Here is a 12,122-nt window from a genome sequence, read left to right as displayed (position 1 = left end):
TGTTCTTTTTTTAGTGTCATAAACATGAACAATATAATTTTTTTCTTAGAAATGATTCCAGAAAAGTTAACCTTTGGCAGTTTACAAAGGGAAAATAATCACTATTTAATTCTTTTAAATATGGTAAAGCTGAGATGACTTAATTATCCTTTTTATGTTAATGAGACCATTCTCTGATTGCTAATTATAATCTGGTTAAAAAATAGTACTACGATGCACTTTGGAATTGTAGTATTTATCCATTCTGTTTGGTGATTAGCATTAAGAAGAGCAACATATTGGAACATATTGCAATTTAAGGTGACAAAAATTGCTGGAATAGTATTACATGTAGTCCTTCAGAGATTTCTCCTAGTACTTTTAATGTAAATTTTGATGGGCTATTAGTTTTCATTAATGGTGGTTTGAATACTTAGTGAAGACAACTATGTGCTCTACTTTGTGCTGGGCAAATTGCCTGGATATATTTCATATATTATTGTTACTTTAATGAATAGTGTTAATGGCAATTGCAAGACTGATGGCTTGGAAAATTTATGTGGATATATTTGAAGTTCATTGAACTAAGAGGCATTGGTCAGTATACTAAAAAGTAACATCCTTTTTTGAACAATATAATTTGAAAGCAGAATTACTTAAATGCATAGCATAATTATAGTGCATCTAAAATAAACTGGCTCATACATATCAAAGTACATGTAAATGTAATGCAAGTATAACAGTAATAAAACCACTGGATCTTTTACTGACAAATGGTTGTAAATATAATTTTTAAGAAAATAGGGTATCATTTGAATCTTTTTAAATGATATATTATTTGCTTAAATTTACTTATATTTTGTTAAATGAACATGCTCATATAATTCAGGTATAAATACACTATAATAATTATACAACTATTTAATATAATTGCACTGATGATCATTCATTTATCTAACAATATTAACATTTTTAAATCTTTGAAAAATATAGAAACTGGCTTAATATTTCTAATCTCTTTTAGAGACTCTTCATTTAAAGAAATTATTCTCAAGCATTATATTCCATGGTTTATGAATGCTTTCTATTAAGTAATGTTTTATGAATATATTATCTGATCTCTAGAGATCATTCTCTCAAAAATAGTCAATCTTTAAAAAAAAACTAAGTTAATTTTTCTAAGTCTAGGTAATTTTAACTTGTGTAATAAATTCTATATGCATATAACTCATTCAAGTTTTTAATTTTAGAACATTTGAAGTTAAGGCAAGAAAACTAGAATTTATTCAAAGTTAATTTTGTTCTGACTATAATTAGTATTTTCTTCATATGGCTGATTTTATGGCTTACTATTTGTATAAACATTAACCATAATAGCTTGAAATAATCATATTTATCAGAATTTCTTTTCTATTTTTATAAAAATGCATAATCATTAATAGTAACTTGTATATAATACAGTGGAAACAAAGCAGAACACATGGGGCAGAATTAATTTCATCATCATTAGTAATTTCATACACATGAAGGCTAAAAGCTTCCCGTCAGAGAAATTACTGCAGATTACTACTTTTAGCTCATATGCATAAATTCACTATGTATTCTCTTTTAATAGATACATTAATGGCTGAAGTGAAACCCCATGAAACATCAGGTATTTTTTTAAGTGTAGTAAAAGTTTCATGGAGGAGGAAAGTAGGTTAGATGGCCACTAAAATATATATATGTATATATATATATATACACACACACACACACACACATATATACATTCCCCTTTCAAAAGCAAAAGTGTTTAAAAATGTAGTCAAATAGTAAATTTGCAATTTCATTTCCTCTTCTTTATAAGCTCTCTCTTTCTTATATGTTCTCCCCCCAGGTACCTGAACAACTCAGTCCCTCACTTCAAACTTTTGCTTATCATTTCTCAGTGAAAATCACCAAGGCCTGCTCCTTCTCAACCCACCTCTGCACTCCCTATTCCTTTGCCCTGGTTGAATTTTCTCCCTTAGTACTTTGCAGCACCTGACAAACTTTATTTCACTGATTTGCTTATACACTGTTCCTGGGTCCCCCTCCCTTACCCCAGAGAATATCAGCACCTAATGACAGTGAATTGTTACGTCCTGCTGGATTCTAGCACCTAAATAGTGCCTGCCTCATAATTGGGACAGATAAGGATATTATGTGGCCCTGGCTGGTGTCGCTCAGTTTGTTGGAGTCTTGTCCCTTACACCAAAAAGGTGGTGGGTTCAACTCCCAGTCAGGACACATGCCTAGATTGTGATTGTGGGTTTCATCCCCAGAGGCAACTGATCAATGCTTTTCTGTCTCTCTCTCCCTCTCCCTCCCTCTCTCCCTCCTTCCCTTTCTCTATTAAAAAAATACTATCTTTATTATTTGATACATTATTTAAGTATAGAATAAGTGTAAACATAAGATGCCAATCCTGACCATTTTTCATTAAATTATATTTCAAAAAAAGAACACAAACATAAAAGATATGTATCTTCCCTCCATTCTCTGCCACTGGATCTTTCTCTTCAAGGCAATTCCTACCATCAGCTTTCATAAATGCCACGTTCACTTTTACTTTTTTAAGGATTTCTATTTTAGCCAACATTTGTGATGATAGGTCTACAGTCACAATATCAGGCTTCATACAGTTAGTTGATTGGCCTCTGAGGGTCAACAGGAATCTTTTTGGTACAGAGCGCTTTTCTCAAGCTTACCACTATTAACATTTTGGGCCAAAGAGTTCCTTGTTATTAGGGAGATGATGCTGTGTCTTATAGGATATTTACCAGTCTCCCTGTTTTGTCCACTACAATGAATAGTAACCCTTTCTACCCAGCACTATGACTCTAAAATGGAGCAGGCCTAAGCCAGCAGTTAGACATCCCCTGAGGGCTCCCGGATTGCGAGAGGGTGCAGGCCAGGCTGAGGGACACCCCCCCCCCTCCCTGAGTGCATGAATTTCATGCACCAGGCCTCTAGTATATAATAAAAATTAAAGCAGCATTTTGGATAATTGTTCAAATCAGTATATAGATTTACCCTATCTTAATAGCTACATAAAATTTTATTTTACATATCTATATAGATAAAAGGCGAAGCAACCATCCAACTGACTGGCCAGTAGGTATGATGCACACTGACCACCAGGGGGCACACACAGGAGCTGGTGAGCTGCTGTGACTTGGCAGCAACAGTTCTCGGGTGATGCATCTCAGAACCAGAGAGGAGGGAGCTCTTGCACTCCGGGACCCCTCGGGGGATGTTGGGGAGCTGGTTTTGGCCCAATGCCCACAGGCCAGCCCGAGGTACCCCACCTGCAAGAGGGACCCTGCTCACTTCGCAGATGCTCCCGTGCGGCCAGCAGGAGAGGGACCACAAGAGGTTGGCTCCAGGGCACCTGGCTTGTCTAGCCCAGTCCCGCCCCACCAGCCACTTTCTAATTAATTTCCCTTCAAAGAATCATGATTTAGAAAGCTTACTATACTATTTATTAACTGTTTCACCTGAGCAATTAATTCAGGCTGGCTGGACCTCAGCTGGAACCTCTGAAATAAGTAATGTTAATGGTTTCTCTCTCAGGGGATTGAAGTGAGAAATGCATGGGTTAAGATTTGTAAATTAAACACTAGAATATTTATTTAGACTATCAACTATTATTATTACTAAAGAGAATAATGCAGTTAGGCCCAGCTGTGAGAGACTAACTTTAAGAGCTTAAAACATTCAAAACACCAAAGTTTTTCTTTAGTTTAAGAACTCTTTCACTTGCTTATGTTTATGGTACAGTTTTCTTCTCCTTCCATTAAATCCGTTTAGTTCCTTTGAAAACAAACAAAATCCAATACAACCTTTCTTTTCTTGCACATGTATGTATATATGTACCTACAATATGTGTCAGAAATCGTTGCCTATATTATACACATTTATCTTGTTATTCAGTATTAATTCAAATTATTATATACTAAAGCATCTTTTTTTCATATTTATTTCAACACGTACAGTCATCCCTCAACATCCATGGCGTGGATTGACTCCAGGACGCTCCCAAGGATACTCAGTACTACAGATGCTCAAGTCCCTTATAAAAACTAGAGGCCCAGTGCATGACATTTGTGCACCGGGGGGGGGGGGGGGAGGAAAAGGGGCAGGGTCCCTCAGCCCGGCCTGCGCCCTCTGTAGTCCTGGACCCCTCCAGGGATATCTGCCTGCCTTGGAGGCTGGAAAGGCTCCCACCACCGCCGCTGCACTCACCAGCCATGAGCCTGGCTTCTGGCTGAGCGGCGCTCTCCCTGTGGGAGCACACTGACCACCAGGGGGCAGCTCCTGCATTGAGCATCTGTCCCCTGGTGGTCAATGCGCATCATAGTGATTGGTCATTCCACCATTCAGTCGATTTGCATATTAGGGTTTTATTATATAGGATGCTGTAGATTTGCATATAAACTATATTTGCTGCATGTAGGCTACAACCGGTGTACATACACATCACTTCATTCATGTGGATTTAGCGGTGTGCTCAACTCTTGGCAAGTTCAACAAGCTCAACGTTTGTTTTTTTGGAGCTTCCTGGGATTTTTTTTTTTCTTGGACCCGTAGTTAACTGATCTGTGGGTATGAAACCCGCAGATACGGAGAACCGACTATATTCAAATTCTACAATATATTTATGGTTGTAACCATTCTATATACTGGTAAATATGTTCCTGATCTTATTGAAAATATAATTTGATTGCTGCGGCAGATGATTTTCTGTGCAGATGGCCATCGTTTTATTTAGTCATACATTCTACTCCTACTTATTGAAATGTATTCAGTGTAAGCACCTTGCTGGGTGTCATGAATGATGCATATATGAATAAAATGTGGTCTCAAATTATGAGGAAGTAAGACATGTTCACAATCAGAAAAGAAAAAAACACAACATTCTATTGCATCAGGAAAATACAAAAGAAAGTTCATAGGAGAAAAAACAAATCTCTAAATCAAACTGAGGTAAAGTTGAAGTAGGCCTTGAAGGGTGGTATTTCACCTTTTAGGGAAGCTGATAAATATGAAAAGCAGTCAAGAAAGAAGAAATAGAGAGACAAACAGAAATAAGCAGGCATGGCTCACTCTCCCTCCTAGGAGCTGCCAGAGCCTGTCCCTTTTCCTTTTCCCTCCCTGTGCCCCTCTCCCCCCGAAAAAAGAGAGAAAGAAGCAGACATGATCAGAGAGAGGGGAACAATTTGCCTGGATTTGCACCTGACTGACCAAAGTGGGGGTAGAGGAGGATTAAATGAAAATAGTTATGACACGAAAGGCTCTTCTGGGCAGTGAAAACAGCACTTAACTTTAATCAACATCTTTGAACTTGAATCTCAGAGGACTGGGTTTTAACAAATCTCATTGACCCTTAGGTGAAACTACGAATGCTGTGACATACAACTTTTGTTGAATGAAAAGGAAGACAAAATGAGCATTTCAGAGTAAGTTGTGAGTGCTATCTCAGCTCTAAAATACTAGAGCTGAGTAGCGGATGCTACAGCAGGTCAGAACATGGCAGGGCCTGATAGTTTGGAGACTGGAGATACCAAGTGTGAACAGAAGTAAGGGGTTGTTGCATTAACCCATACGAAACGCTCAGTACTACCTAACGAGACTGTGAAAGGAAACGAAACAACTAATCCAAGGGGAGAGCTCTCAGATTATATATAAAGGGTACGTTTCAGGCCCTTTTCACATTCAGAGGGAGGGATATATTTAGTAAGCTTTGATTTTAAAAAGCAAACAAAAACCCTGCACTTGGCAACATACTAGTATAAAGTGGGCGTGCATTGCATAGAACAGAGAAAATGACTCCATAAGGTAGACTATTGAAGTCAAGAACTTTGAAGCTATCAGACCCGCTGCATTAGCATAAGAAGAGTAGGGTAGAGGAACCTTTCAGACTAGATTTCAGAGTGAATCTGCAAGTGCTCAGTCTAAGGATCTTAACAAGACTAAATGCACCAGACTCACACCCTCTCCCCATCATTTATAATGCTCCGTAGATGTCAGGACAACTGGCCATAATAATTTATCTTAGGAAGTAGGGCAAGGGCTTTGGATGATTTCTGCATGCCAATTTTATGGGCTGTGCATTGTACATATTTTTCAAATTTCTATTATTTTTAATATGTGCATATTTGAAAGTTCATAACACGTATACAGACTGAGTGCTAGAGATGGCTTATTTTTAATAAATCCTAACTTTAGTCACTATACCACATAATATTTTGCTGAAGTGAATACAGATACAGATTTTAAAATGCATAATACTGAGAAATTAGCTGAGAGGGCCTAAGTGTTACTGTAGGTAAAGAATACTTTTATTGCCTTTAGATTAGAGTTTCTTTGGGTCAGCAGAGAGACCAGGGAATTTTAAGAGCTTTGTTGTAGAAACTCCAGTGGAAACATTAGAAACATTAAATCCCCAACAATATTAACACTATATCCTTTTTTTTTTCTTTTAATCCTCACCTGAGGATATTTTTTCCATTGATTATTTACTTATCCTTACCTGAGGATATTTTCCCATTGATTTTGAGACAGAGTGGGAGGGGGAGAGACACAGAGAGAGAAACATCAGTGTGAGAGACACACATCGATTGGTTGCCTCCTGCAGGAGCCCAGACCAGGGCCTGGGGCCGGGGCACCAGGGAGGAGACTGCAACAGAGGTAGGCGCCCTAGACCAGAATTGAGCCCAGTACCCTTCAGTTCGCAGGCTGATGCTCTATCCCTGAACCAAACTGGCTAGGGCTCCATTGATTTTTTAGACAGTGTGGAAGGGAGAGGGACAGACAGAGAGGAGAGAAAAACATCGATGTGAGAGAGACACATTGATTGGTTGCCTCCCACACACGCCCCAACTGGACTGGGAATCAAGCTTACAACAGAGGTACTTGCCCTTGACCAGAACTGAACCTGGGATATTTCAGTCCTTGGTCCAATGCTCCAACAAATGAGCCAAACCAGGTAGGGCAACACTACTAGTATATCCATTCTTAAGCAAATAAATATGACCTCCGCATGCATATTCAGATGGTTCTGGAAGCATTTTAATCGGACAGCTTTGGTTTTCCTCGGGCACACTATCCATGTGTTAGACTCTCCATAGCAACTATAATGATTATTTCAAATTTGTAAAGTGAGCCTATGAAAAGGATGAGAAAATGTCCCTACAGGTTACTTTTATTACAGCTTTTCAAGGGCTCCCTAAAGCCAAATGATTGTTTTTTTAACACTGATTTAAAACAAATGTGGGCATAACCAAATCAAGGGAAGTTAACTCATTATAGGTTTGAGTTCATATCTGATAGGAGAATGAAATGCCTTTTTTATTACTTGATAGACTCCAACAGTAGACAAAATTAAATATCCTTCTAATATTTACACATTAAAGTTACTCTGGCAATTTGCTACTGAAAACAAATCAATAGGACAATATATATATATATATATATATATATATATATATATATATATATATATATATATACTGGAATTAATAAGAAATAAATTCAGCAGAGAGCTTAACTATTCACAGAAAATGCATAATTAAATATTTTTTTTGGCCTTACCTGTGACTCAAAGTTTCTTTTATTTTAAAAAGAATTTAGCCAATTTTTGCAAGTGATTCAAAGGTTAGATGGATGTTGTAGATAGATACCTAGACATTTATAAAAAGTATCAATCCATTCTAAAGACAAGAAATTTAAGGAACTCTATGTTGTAAACATCCACCAAACTCTTAATTAAATGTCAAAATTGAATAATATTGCCAAACTTCTGAAACAGATTAATATGAACTCGGAATAGCATAACTTTACAAGTGAACTTTATTTTTATTGACAATTTTTGTCTCTCCTGTATTGCCTCAACTTAGACGATGCTTTAGTTTGAACTATTTCCTGCATCCTTGAGTCAAAACATTAGTGATAAAATCATACAAGTTTTTTAGTACTTTGTAACTCATCTGGTCAAGGCTCATATTTTTGCAGAATAGAAAACTAAGGCCTAGTAATTGCACCATAACCATAGCTGGTTAATGAATAGTAGGAATAGAAGTATACTTGTTTAATTGATAAAAGTGATAAATTTAATAATCTTTAAAGCTTTCATTTAATTCTAAAAGTCTATGTTTTCATCATACAATAAAGACTATATGTACATGATTCAAATATCATGGTAAAAGTAATTTCTCAAGATCATTTAGCCCCATAAAAGTACAACAATAAAAGTAGATGTATAATTGAATTTCAATGAAAGTAACTGTGTATGCAATGGATTAGCAGAGAACAATGAATAAACATCTCATAATATGTGCATGTAGTATAGAGCTTTAAATTTAACCTTGTATCCTTTATAGTGCTCTGGACTCAAACCCTTTTGCTTTAGCAAAACTTGATAAATTATTACATGACTCATTTTAATGTACTCTGTCAAGATCACTTATGATAAATGAGATACCAACCATTAAATTCACCAATGAGAGGTGTTTTCTATAAAGACATACATATTTCTTCAAGCTTGCCTGAATAATCCCCATACTCTCACTTCTATTTTAAGTCAATGATCCATTTGCCCCAATAAAAAACACAGATAAGTCATCATACTACAATTTCCTGAATTGCATCTTAATTTTCTCCAAATACCAATAAACCTATTTCTGCCAGGACATTTGTTTTATTTGTATATCTTCTCTCAGCTCCATGAATTGATTTTTCTAACTTTCTCTTCAATGTGAATACAATATATACAAACTAAATATGCTGACAGTGAGAAGAATCATATGCTAAATATAATACATACATAACCCACAAGCCCTAATTTTAGTCAATAGTTTTAACCTCCTCCTCCTCACAAAGGCACCTAAAATTGAATGGCAACTTGATTAATTTGCATTTAACTCACTGTCTCCTACAGATAGTAATGATCAGGAAAATTCCAGTGTTATATGGAAAAGATGAATAAAAGCAAACAAATAAACTATACTTGAAAAATAGGCAATCAATAATTAAGTATAACACAACTGACTATACATTATCTTATAGCACAAGCCACTTGAAAATCATGTAAGAAAAGTGTTTTAGTGTATCATTATTTCATGAACCTGAAGCATATTTATTAAAAAAAAATTCCTTAAAAAAAGGAGTTGCTAAATACCAAGGGAAAAAAATTAAGGAAAGTAAGTAATAGATAAAATTTAACAGCTACAAGCTACTGTATTTAAAAGCAAAAACTACTGTATTTGCTAACTCTCACAGTTGAAAAAAGACAATTGACAGGGTCATTTTTTTTAAAATGAGGAATAATTTAATGTTCAAAGTTACAACCTAGTCAGCTTATATCTAATAACTGAAAAGATGTCTTAGTTTAGGCTACTATAGCAAAAATGCCAAAAAATTGCATGCCTGCACCATAGAAAGGGTTTCTCACGGTTCTGGAGCCTGGAAGTCAAAGATCATGATGCCATCACTTCCATGCTCTATCCTCACACGGCGGAGAGAGAGATGGGCTAACATTCTGGCCTCTTCTTAGAAGGACACTAGCCCACGTGGGCTCTACAGTCACAGTCTAACAGCCTTCCAAATGCCCCCACCTCCACATGCCTTCAGGGCTCCGGCATATAATTCAGGAGAACACGAACATTCAGTCCATAGCAAAAGGTGTTAAGAGTCCTCCTCAACTGCCATTGGACACAATGAGCAAATCAATCCTGATAAAGTACTAAACTCTGTTCCTTGAGACAATGGAGAAAAGGTAAAGCACAGACAATACTGCATTTGGAGCATGTCGCCTTCCGCACTTCCAACTGTGCCTGCTGGCCGGGTGTGGGGAGCATTCAAGAAAGAAGCAGTGGCACCTGACAGCATTTCAGTCCTGGAGAGAGCTGCCCCTCCAGTCATCACCTACAGTCAGACTCTTCAGTTCCTCTCCGTGTGTCCCTGGCACTGCTAGTGCTGCTGTCTCTTTGCTAGAGTCTAGGGTTGGTATTCATGAGAGAGTGAGTCTATGCTCAGACCCTTTAAGAGGACCACTGTGTCTATAGTGTCACCTGGATGGAATACTTGCTGATTTTCACAGCTAGATGTTGTGGGTACTCCTCTTCTCTGCACTCTTGCTCTGGGCTAGGGAGCCTAGTGTAGGGCTGGGACCCCTTGCTCCTCAGGGATATCTGTTGCTGAGATACCCTCCCAATTCCTAACCACCACACATGGGTATGGGCTCAGCCCATTTTGTGTCTCTGCCCTTCCTACCAGCCTCAATATGGTTTCTTCTTTATATCCTTAGTTATCCGAGTTTTGTTCAGCTAGTCTTTAGGTGGTTCTCAAGGGTAGCTGTTCTATATTTTAATTGTAATTTTAATATGGTCATTGGAGGATATGTGCCCAGTGTTTACCTACTCTATCATCTTGACCAGGAAGAATTAACATAATTAAAATATCCATACTACCCAAAGCAATCTATAGAGTCAACACAATTCCTATAAATATACCAAAGACATTTTTTTTTTTCACAGAACTAGAACAGATAATCCTAAATTTTATATGGAACCACAAAGGGCCCTGAATAGCCCAAGCAATCTTGAGAAAGAACAAAGTTGGAGGTATCATGCTACTTGAGAAACAAATTATACTACAAGACTATAGTAATCAAAACAGCATTCTAGTGGCATGAAAACAGACACATACATCAACAGAACAGAATAGAGAGCCCAGCAATAAATCCACTCCTATACGGTCAATTAATGAGAAAGGAGGCAAGTATACAATGGAGTAAAGATAGTCTCTTTAATACATGGTTTTGAGAAAATTGGACATATACATGCAAAACTATGGAACTAGACCACTTTTTTACATCCTATACAAGAATAAAGTAAATTGGATTAAAGACTTAAATGGAAGACCCAAAACCATAAAATTCCTAGGGGAAAAAAACGAACAAAACAACATAGACAGTAAACTCTCTGGCATTGCTCTTAGTAATATTTTGGTAATTCTCAAGATATTTTAAACTTTTCATTATTATATTTGTTATGATGTAATCATTTTGGGAAACCGGGAACTGTACCCATGTAAGACAGCTAACTGAATTGATAAATGGTGGGTATGTTCTGACTGCTCCAGCAGCAGGCTGTTCTCCATCATTTTCCCTCTCATTAGACTTCCCTATTTCTTGAGGCACAGTAATATTAAAATTAGGCCAATTTATAACCCTATAATGGCCTCAAAGTGTCCCAGAGAAGGGAAGAGTCACACATAATTAAATCAAAAGCTAGAATGACTAAGCTTGATGAAAAAGGCACGTAGAATGCCTAGACAGGCCAAAAGCTCCATGTTTTGGACCAAACAGCCAAGTTGCGAATCAAAGGAAAAGTTCTTGGGGGAAACAAAAAGTGCTTCCCTTTTAGTGAACATACAAATGATAAGAAAGTGAAGCTGTCTTGTTGCTGAACTCATTCCCGGGGAAGATTGTTCAAATGACAACAAAGCATTTAGAATATCATGGGAGCTTAGTTGATAAAGCAGTGGCAGTTGGTAAAGCAGTTTGAGAGAATTAACTCCAATTGTGAATGCTCTACCATGGGTAAAATGCTACAAACAGCATCGCATGCTACAGAGAAATGACTATGACGAGAAGAGTCAATTCATGTGACAAACTTCATTGTAGCCCTATTTTTAAAATTGCTACAGCCACCAGGACCTTCAGCAACCACCACCCTTACCAGTTGTCAGCTATTGACACTGAAGCAAGACCTTGCACCGGCAAAATGATCACAACTCTTGATGAACTCAGATGATGATTAGCCTTTTTAACAATAATGTATTTTTTTTAATTTAGGTATATGCATTGCTGTTCTAGACATAATGCTATTACACACTTAATAGACTACAGTATAGAGCAAATATAACTTTAGTATGCATTGAGAAAACCCAAAAAATATTAGTGTGACTCACTACCTAGCAATATTTGCTTTATTGTGGTGGTTTGGAACCCATCCTGTAATATCTCTGAGGTATGTCTATATAGAAAAGAATTATTTGCTGGAGAATAATTTCTATCATTGTTCAATGGGCCCTGTGGCCTTGTCTCTTGAATTATC

General features: G+C 37.0%; 1 protein-coding gene across 1 annotated transcript in view; it reads right to left on the bottom strand.

Annotated features, from left to right (window-relative positions):
- The window catches only part of LRP1B (LDL receptor related protein 1B), a 1,379,523-nt gene that overhangs the window by 518,816 nt on the left and 848,585 nt on the right, over window positions 1-12,122 (bottom strand). The window lies entirely within an intron of this gene.

The sequence above is a fragment of the Myotis myotis genome, unplaced genomic scaffold (assembly GCF_014108235.1).
Source record: "Myotis myotis isolate mMyoMyo1 unplaced genomic scaffold, mMyoMyo1.p scaffold_m19_p_8, whole genome shotgun sequence".
In the NCBI taxonomy this organism is placed as follows: Eukaryota; Metazoa; Chordata; class Mammalia; order Chiroptera; family Vespertilionidae; genus Myotis; species Myotis myotis.
Note: the sequence above shows the minus strand (reverse complement) of the source record. Positions and strands in the feature narration are given on the sequence as shown.